This window comes from Condylura cristata, unplaced genomic scaffold (assembly GCF_000260355.1).
Source record: "Condylura cristata isolate star-nosed mole 26May11 unplaced genomic scaffold, ConCri1.0 scaffold00042, whole genome shotgun sequence".
Classification (NCBI taxonomy): Eukaryota; Metazoa; Chordata; class Mammalia; order Eulipotyphla; family Talpidae; genus Condylura; species Condylura cristata.
In genome coordinates this window covers 309,271-319,383 of record NW_004567143.1, presented here as the reverse complement: position 1 = coordinate 319,383, position 10,113 = coordinate 309,271, and the positions used below count along the sequence as shown (strand labels likewise).

General features: G+C 47.0%; 1 protein-coding gene across 1 annotated transcript in view; it reads right to left on the bottom strand.

Moving 5' to 3' along the window:
* GSTK1 (glutathione S-transferase kappa 1) overlaps positions 1 to 10,113 on the bottom strand; it is a 16,471-nt gene that overhangs the window by 4,669 nt on the left and 1,689 nt on the right. The gene's annotated exons all lie outside the window — the stretch shown is intronic.

The following is a 10,113-nucleotide window of genomic DNA, read 5'->3' as shown; positions in this document are numbered from 1 at the left end:
AAGTTGCCAAAGCATACATTTTTATAGTTTCTCAGAACATGGAACAATGCCTGGGAGATATTTGACAATACCTATGTTGCCAGGGGCGAGAGAAGCCTCCCTGCGGCAGTATTTGTAGGCATAATTAGGAATGGTCTACCCTGTTTGTGTGTGGGGTTATGGTCTATTATGTTGGGATGATAATTTACCACAAAGAAAAAGAATTTTTCGAAAGTACCACTTAATCTTATTAAAACTATCTTTTAAATATTGCTAATTTATTATTTGGAAAACACATGACACTAAACCTTCCATTTTTCATCTTTCCTCATGATGAACACAACCCCTTGGCATCAGAAAACAAAGACACGATGTCAACCTTCAGGTAGAATAGAACACACACAATGGAATGGGAAAGCATGTTATTTATTGTCACTTGCAAGCTGAAGTGATTACATGACCTTGGAAACAAATATCAAACTTTATTTCCCCTATTAGTGTTAATTTTAAAGTATCCAAGTAAAATTCATCCAGTAACATAAGATTTTATTTTAAACATAGATCGTCACTTATTTTTAACCTTTCTGTTTGGAAACAACTTTAATGTACAGGAGATTGATAGTGTGGGCTTCTGGGGGCTCCTGTGGACAGTGTGCATGGCTGTGGGACAGTGATCTAAACTAGGAAACTACCATGGAACGTTTCTATTCATTGAATTGTGGACTTCATTTGGAATTCATTAGATTTTCCACTAATACCCTTTTTCTTTTTTAAAGATTTATTTTATTTATGCATGCAAGAACTAGGGTGTAGGCCAGAGGGCCGGGTGCAGGGGTGAGAGGATTCACCAGAAACAGAGTGGGAAGCAGAACAGGCAGGTCTACTGAGGTGTGCAGTGGGCAGTCAGGAGAGGGCTGCTCTGCCATGTGGGTTAGTTCCTTGGCATCTAACTCAGGCCACCACACATAGTGATATGACTTGTCACCTGTGATATAGAAAACCTATACCGCCGCCCCTTCCCCCCGCCCCTCCCAATGTGCATGCTCTGTTCTTTGTCCTGGGGATGGGATGGGGTAGGTTAAATCTCCCTCTTGGAGGGGAGAACATGGAAGAATTTGTGGACATGAGTTAAAACCACCAGGGTGATTCAGACATATTTAAGGGGACATATTTGAGGTGATACAAATATCCTTTTCTTCCTCACACCGTCACCTATCATTCAGTGGATCTTGCCTATAGCAATTATGATTGTATGTTCTAGTGGTTCCAAAAGCCTTGTCTTATTTCTTTATTCAATCATTTATATCAGTGTGGACTCATGGGTTTTATTTTGAGAATCATAAATGGTAAAGCATTGATCTGCATCTACATCCTCCCCTGCACACTGTTGTTAATGGATGTTATATCCCCTCTTGGAGATAATGTAGAGTAGGAACAAGAAACACACACATGTGTTCATTACTCTTCAACACACAATTATCTTCATGTTGCTGACAGGAGTGTCTAGGTACTGATTTGAGATTTTGGAGCAAGAAATAGTGGTAAAAGTCAATCATTTAAAGAAATAAAATTACCAGTAGAGAGGAACTAAGCATGGTGTAATTATCAAAGATTGGATTAGGGAGACAGTGGTGGTATATGGAAACCAAATTCTTATCTTTCATAGGTGAGTCAGTGATACTATCTACACTCAAAACATCATAAAATCAATTTATCATGTAATGTGTAATGCTTTAAGTAAGTTGCCTTTTCAGTATAAGGAGCTTTAATGAATGGTATTGGGGAAACAAGGAAGGTTTACACAAAATATGTTGGATCCCTACCGCAAGGAATTTCTCCAAATATTTAAATGCTAAAGGAACAAGTAAATTATATAAAGAATTTATGGAAATTTTTTTCTTTGATCTGGAAGTAGCAATAACCTTGCTAAATATAATATTGAATGCAGAAACATTGAAAGAAAAAGTGATACATACAATTACATAACATTAAAGAAATCATTTGGAAAAATTCATACCTCAAAAAATAACTGAAAAAGTAAAACATTGGGCTAATTTCACAGTCAAAGTCTAATTATCCAAATACAGAAGGAGCTAACAATCCATAAGATACAAGAACATACAGCCAGTGGGAAAATAGGCAAGTAATAGGAATAGAACACTCACAGAAATGGACACGTAGATTGCTCTCAAACATAAAATACCTGCTTGTACATATTTATGAAAATTCTTAGTTAAAATAACACTATAGTATATTTCCATTGACCACATTGGCAAAAATCAAACCGCTTGATGACTCGGGGGTTGGCAGGGATTTTTTGGGAAGTCCTTGTCTTGTGTAACTGGTGGGAGTGTAAGCTGGTATAACCTTTGAGGAGGGCGGTTTAGCAATACCTTTCTGGTTTACAAATGCAAATGCTCTTTGACCTAGAAACCCCGAGTTTAAGCGTGTGCACTAAACCTGCTTGCTTCTTTGCAGTGTGATGTGCCATGGGGGTATTAAAACATTGTTTATAATTGCAGATGTGGAGAGCTGTGGAGTCGAGGTTACTGAAGGACTAGAAAGAAACATTGTGGGCTTTTAAGGAACAAGGGTCTCTTGCACCCAAAAGGGAGTATGTTTTTGCTGGCAGGACTAAATGCTCAGACCGTGTACAAAGAAGGGGGGTGTGTGTGAAAAAGTATGGAGGCGGGGTCTGTGGGGTATATAAGGAGGGAATTGGAACAATAAAGGAGCTAGCTTCCTTTTGCCTGTGAATCGTGTGTGCGTTCGGGCGTGTGGGTGTTCATGGAGGCTGTACACCACTATTTGTTTTCAACTCTAGGAAGAAATTGGAAGCACCTTCTGTATTATTAGATGATAGTCTGTATGTTAATAAGCAAAACAAGGGGTATAATGTATGTGAGCTATTATCCGCCCAGAAAGATAGACAGGGAGGAAGGCTAGAGGGAGAAAGGAGGAGGAAAAGATGAAGAAGAGAAGAAAGTTGCCTCTGGGAACTTATATTGGCAGAAGGGGGTGGGGAGATTGCAAGGAGATTATGGTTTATTACCATTTGTTTAGTTTACTTTGACTGAAGGAAAATGTCAGTTGCGAAGGCCATGTAGCAGCATGTGTGACACAGTTATAAGATCTAATATTTGCCAAGATACCGCTGAGTGTTCCTATCACTGGTTCTCAGCGCCTGACATTTTCCAAAGGATTTATCAAGAGTCACATGGAATTCTGTGCATTCGCTTCGCACTTCAGAAACCAGACCAAGATGCGAGCCGCAATGTTGACACTATTACAGCCCTGATCTTGGATGTGCTGTGTTATATTAAAGGAACTAAACCTCAGTAAACTGAGGCACTTCAGCTATGATTAATAACAAGTTCAGCGGGTGACAACAGCCCAGCTGAGAGCAGTGAGTAGGGACTGTCATTCTACCTTATAAAACGTGCGTGCATGGAACAAAAAAAAAAAGAAGATGGAAGCAGTGCAAATAGCCGTATTAGGGATTTTGCACACTTGCTTGATTCTACACTCCTGAAAGCTTTTCCCCTCCTTTTTATACAACAGGTGTGCCGAGGTGTAACTGGCATACGACATATTGCACATGTTTGAAGAGTTCACTTTTTCGATTTTTGCATTGTGCATGCCCCTCTGAACCCACAGTCAAGACAGTAAACATATCTGTCCACCAGGGGATGGTCTTTGGTGTCCCTCATACTTCCCAGTTCTCCTAGCCTTGCACCCCTAAACAACCTCCCATCTGCTCTCTGTCACTAGAGGTTAGTTTGCAGATTCTTTATACGTCAGAGGTCTTCCTGTTCCAGAGCCATTGCCTCCCACTGTCACGGATGGGGACAGACTGCTGGAGGCAGAGCAGTCTTGTCTGAGACTGATGGGAGGAGATACCTGTGGAATGGAAAGGCCCAGAAGGGACGTGGCAGGGAGAAGTCAGTCTCACTCACCCTCACAAGGAATTGCAACTTCGAGGGCCTTCAGAATAGCCCCCAGAGAGGGTGAGGGCCTCCTTAGCCAGCATGTGGAAGTGTTCCTTCAGCCTTTGACTGGCTGCTGGCAGTGTCTCAGCCTGGGGGTCCTGTCCATAGGGGAATCTGCAGGGCTCACAGTACCCTGATATAACAGTGCTGATGCTTTTCCCATCCTGGGGCTCTTTTTTTTAAAAAAAAAAAATTATTTTATTTATGCATACAGACTTGGGGTACAGAGCAGAGGTGCAGGGCTTGAGAGGACTCAGCAGAGACAGAGTGGGGAACAGAACAGGAGAATCTACTGAAACACATTGCTGAGAGGAACAGTGGGAGAGACAGGAGAGGTCTGCTGCGCCATGTGGGTCACCTCCCTGACTGTGGATCGAACGGATGCTGTGGTGGTTGTGGATAACTTCATAGTGCTGTGCTTTAACCCCCTGAGCCACTAGGGAGGCCCTTGGGAGCTCTTTGAAAGCATATCAGCAGAAACAAAGTTCAAGCTGTAGAACAGTGTTACAGGGCACCCCAGTGTGAACTGCGCCGCCTGTCTGTGGGGCCTCACCTGCATTTAAAGTTCAGTTGTCCTGCAGGTGCACACAAAAGGGTCAATAATGGGTTTATTTACAAAAGGGGAAAGGAAAAGGAAACAACCCAGGGAAAAAGAGCGGGATATAAAGTAACTGGAATATCTTACCAGCTCCGTTGACTTAGAGCTCTGGTAATAACTAACTAATAGCCCCAAGTCACTCGAGTCCAAGAGCCCTTTCCTCAGCGAGAGAGCACCATAGGAAATGGCACCCTAGTAATCTCCCAAAGTCCCAGAATGCTGCTTAGCTCTGCCCTTGGGTCCTCCCAGTTCTCTCCCTGGTGCTGCTGGGAGTTGTAGTTTCCAAGCTCCGGAGTAGGGGTTGGGGTCCACAAGACTGCAGAGTTCCTTTAGGACATCCTTCCCCTTAACATTTCTTCAGGAGAAACATGAACAGAATGCTCTCTGCAGAGTATTTTGCAACAGGAGCTTGTAAACTCACCAATAACCCAGTCCTCTTTCTTGGAACAGAACCTTCTTAGGGCAAAATAACATTGTGGCTGCTGATTCAGCCCCTGCTGGGCTTCTCTTTCCAGCAGCAGCTGTGAGCGTCTCCCACACCCCTCAGGCACTGGGGTCTGTGGCTCCCAAGACCCTCTGCTTCTCAGGGGTTTCTCCTCCCTCCCGAGGTCAAGGCCAGCTCAGTCTTTACTCCTCTGCTGCCAAGATTTGCTCTCACCCGCCTCTCCACTCCTACTTTGCTGACTTCCAAAGAAGCAGACAGGGCTCCCCCATGTGCTCTAAACAAAGCAGCGAGGATCCCCATTTTCAGGTCCTTAAGTTAACTCAATTGACAGTGTGAAGTTCTGGGGGTTATGAAAGACGGACCTCCTTGAGAGTGCCTTATCATAAGATGCTGGTGAGGGGTGCTCGGCTGGTGTCCCGCAGCTTCTTTTTGGGGGCCTGGGCGTTTGCTGGGCGTTTGCTGAGTGTCTTACTTTGGGAACTTTTTGTCAAAAGCCCGGCCGGTTTGTGAGAGGCACACGGGTGGCCGGTCCTAACTTGGGTTTTAGTTAACCCTCAACCAAGACTCCTGCTCCTCAGAAGCCCCCTGAGAGCCTGCAGGCTAGGCCCCCCTTACCCAACATCTCTTGTCCTGGCCCTCAAGGAGCCTTCAGCACCCCTCCCTATGGGGCGGACACCCTGGCCTGCAGAGCTCAGGTGCAGAGAGCACCATGAACCTTCCGTTCCTTCCCTCCACAGCTCACTACTTCACACCTACAAATACCCCCTCCTTGTTTATTAATTTCATTTTCCTCTTCCCCATTTTTTCTTAAGATTTATTTATTTATTCATACAGAACTAGGGTACAGGCCAGAGATGCGGAGGGTGAGAGGATTCACCAGAGACAGAGCAGGGAGCAGGACAGGCAGATTGACAAAGCACACTGCTGAGGGGCTGAGGGGAGCAGCGGGCGGGTCAGGAGAGGTCTGCCGCGCCATGTGGTCACCTCCGGGGCAGGCGGGGATCGAACTCATGCGGAAGCGGCTTTAGCTTCTTAGTGCTGTGCTTTAACCCGCTGCACCACCAGGGAGGGCCCCTTCCCCCTTTTTTCAAGGGGAGCAAGGCACAGTCTCTTGCTCTCCCTTCTGACAGGAATCCCTGCAAACCAGGGAATCTGCCTTCAGGAGTCTCTCTTCTTTTCTTGACCTCCTGCCCACATGATTGTGGCCAAGACAAAGAGCCTTCAGTGAGCACTTCCAGCCCTGTTAGTACTTGGACTAACTCAGCCAGTCCCTGTAGCTCTGAAGGCCTATTCCTGTGTTAGCTCCATTTTTCAGGTGAAGAAAGTGGTTAACCGAGAGGGCTGGAGACTTGCCCAAGGCAGGAGAGCTTGTGATGAGCAGCCCAGCCAGGGCCTGCCCCGAAGCCCTGCCTGTGACTGCTGGTGCTGCGTCTCCCGCAGACGACTGTGCCTTGTGCTGGCCCCAAAGTCCCTCCTCGGGGCCTGGTGCTGTTCGGAGCGAGGGGTATCCAGCGGCTGGGTGGTGCTGGGCACAGACCCGCCTCCTGGACCCCTCTGGACTCCTCTCCGTGGCACTGTTTGCAGCTCTGGGTCTGTGTCTGACAGCTGACTGCTCTGACACACGGGTGCCCACCCTGCTGAGCCTCCCTGGCTGAGGTGCCTTCCGCTTGCCATCTCCACAGTCCATGCTGCTCCACCACCCCTGGCTCTGTCCCTTTGTGAGCCTGTGCCGCAGGGTCTCTTGGCCCGTACAGGTGAGCTGCTGATTCACCAGGTACTGACAGACGGACAGTCCAGCTCCCACTCCTGCCAGCAGCGCTGCGGCTGCCCTTTCCCTCGCCCTTGCCGTGGTGGTGGGCTGCGCTGAAGACGGTGAATGGCATCTCACATTGTTTGTCTGCATGTTTGTGGCTACTAGTAAGGATTAGCACCTCTTCTTTCTGTGGGGCATGTGCGTTTCCTGGGTTTGCTGCGGTGTGTGGTGATGCGTGTGGTATGTGTGGTGTGTGTGATGCGGGTGTGAGTGTGCATGCACACCAGCCTTTTGCATACAGTCTGGCTAGCGACCCTGTCGCTGAGGTCTTCAGTGTCTTCTCTCTGGCCTGTCTCTCAGCGAGTGGGAATCCTATTCCACCTGAGAGCTTTTGCATGAAGAGGCTTATTGAATGAGCCACCCTCCACCTTTTGTTCACAGTTATTCTGTATTTTCTTCTGTCAACTGGTAAGTTTCCCTTCCAGACTTAAGTCTTTTACCTGTTTCATTTTCCCGGAATGATGTAAGAGGAAGGGCTCCGACTTTATCTTTCGCAGTGATGAGTCCCGCTCCCAGTACCAGCGAATAGATGAAGAAAAACAACTCATCATATATGGCTCACTTTTACCATTTCCTAAGTTCCACGGATAAAAGAGTCCATTTCTCTGCTCATTTTCTTCTTCTATTGGTTACCCACTTGGTAACCACATGCCTTAATTACACAGGTAGACTAGCTGTTCAGGGACCTTTATTCTGTGTATTTCAGGGTTCATCAAAAAATAATCATATTTTTCTTGAAAAGACCTAGTAGATGTGTGGCTCAGTAATGTCTTTGCTGCTCTGTGGTCTTTGTTTACCATGCTCTCCTTAGCCCAGGCACAGTACCTTAAATATATGGTAGCTCAACAAAAAGATAGAACTGAACTCTTAATGAACTGACTATGATCTTTCATGAAATGATCTGCTAAAAGAGCTCCCACTTGAATTCGCCTTGTCTTTTTGAGCCAGAGGAGAGAGATGAAGAGAGCAGAGACCAGGGAGTTCACCCCTTCATGACAGGGACAGCTGTGGCTTAGCTTTTAATTCTTCTAATTACTGAGATTGGCGGCTCTTGGCTCTTGAATGATATTAGGACTGCATGGTTTTAGAGGTGGGTGCAATAAGAACCAATAACATAAAAACCAATAACTGAGCTCCTAAAGCAATTTCAAGAGAATATTTGGAGCTTAGACCCAAAGACAGAGAGGAAGTGTGGTGGTCACCAGTTCACTGCCGGGAATGGCACCTACCTCTGCAGAAAAGTTTGCCACCGAAGAGGGGAGGTGCCCTCCAGTGGCTGTGAACCCACACAACACCATGTGGCCTTCAGCCCTACCTGGAAGCACTTCCTGGTGCTTACAACATACAAGGAGGCTTCTGTGAATTTCACACATAATAATAATGGCCTCTGAGACAGGTACTTACTGCCCCTGTTTTAAAGATGAGGGAATTGGGGCTCAGAGGAGTTAGCAATACTGTGTTGAACTCTAGATTGTGTGTTCTTGAATCAGTATGTTCAACCATTTCTGTGATTTTGCCTGGAAGGCTGAGGAAGTGGCGTGTCTCCCCCCAGGCCCCTCTAAGTGACATCAGGTTGATGGTTTGAATTCCATCCTGGTGGGGTGATCACCCAGTAGAACTCAAAAAATTCTACCCAAGTGTTTCGTTCTTCTTTCCTTTCATTCATTCATTATTATTATTGTCTTCTCCAGAGAGCCTCTTTGCCAACATACTGAGGGTGAGAAAAAATTCAGGGACTCAAGGGAGGACAGCATTCTTAAGGGAAACCCGAAAAGGGATTTGGAAAATATTGAAACTCAGTTTCTGAGAAAATTTACGATAATGAAATCTTAAGATTTTTAATTTATTTTAATGTTTTATTAGAACAGAAACAGGTAGTTTATGATGAGTGGGAACTCCTTACACTAAGGAGTTATTGAGGCCTAATATGAAACTGCTTGACGGCTTCATGTGAAAAGAAAAAGCAGTTTCAGGTCCCCACTGCTCAGCACCTTCAGGCGCCAGAGACTCCAGTGAGCGCCAAGCAAGCAGAGCCTGACCTAGAGGAACTGCAGCTAACCAGAGCCGCCTGGGCCCTCCCCGGTGGCGCAGCAGGTTAAAACAGAGAAGGGGGAACAGGAATCTGCGTCAAGCCCCTGCTCCTCCAAACATCTCTTCCACCAGGATTGCTTCAGATTTTCTGCCCCCTCCCCCCTGGCTTAAACCTCATTGTTGGAAACGAACTTCAGAGTTTCTTTTCCTTTATTCAGTAGCTGTTTCTGCCCTGGAAGTTCAACACAAAGGGTCCCTGGGAGAAGAAAGAGAACTCCTGCCAAGTAAGCTCGAGAAAAGCAGGGACTGGAATCTAGCAGCCCCACCCACCCCGAACCCCAAGCCCTGAGGCACCTGGCTGTTTGCCTGCTCATCATCTCAGAGCCGGGCGCCCCCTGCCTGTCGGGGCTGTCAGACTGGAGTCCTGTGGAAAGCTGCTCCCCTTCGCTGCCCCACAGGCCAGGGCCTGTTCAGCGTGACTTTGTGGGAAAGCGGCCTTCACGCGGTAACTCTCACCCACCCCGGGGTCAGCACAGACATGTGGAGTTTGCAGAGTGGGTCCCTAGGACCTCAGTGCAGGAAAACCCCAATCCCTCACCTATTTCCAAGAAGGCTTCCTAGAGCCAACCCATTCAAAGACAGGATGTTCTGGAAGCTTACATGGTTTTTGCAGGAAGAAAAAAGAAGGGGAGAGGGAGGGAGGAGGGGGGAGAGGGCTGACTGGGAAGCCACACCTAGTGGAGGCGGGGCAGGAGGCACCTCCGGGGACAGTGTGGCTGTCCGGTCCGAAGCCTTTACCTTGCTGCCCCTTTCCGCTCCTGAGAAGAGACGCGCAGCGGTCTTGGTAATCAGCACAGAGCGGGAGCGCGGGCGTCACCGGCTCACTCATGTTCCTGAGTTCTTGACTCTGCTTTTCTCTGTGGCCACCTGGGTGTGCATAGTGCAAGCACATGTTGTTTGGGAAGAAAGGCATATTCTCTGTTCTTTTGGAATTAGCTTGAAACCTCGAATCTAATTTGTCAGAATATCACCCTTACGTAGTCTATAAAGAAATGCCACTCAGGAAAACTGTGAAGGCACAAATAATTCCTTCCTAGGCAGCGAGTCCCAAGCTGTCCGAAATACAAAGGGATGTGTGTGTGGGGAGGGCCAAGAGTGAGAGAGGTTTTGCAGCTAGTGGATGCTCAGGGACTCTGCCGGTGAGCCCCAGAGCTGACACCTCAGTCTCTGCTACTGACCTTACGAGATTTATTTTGTA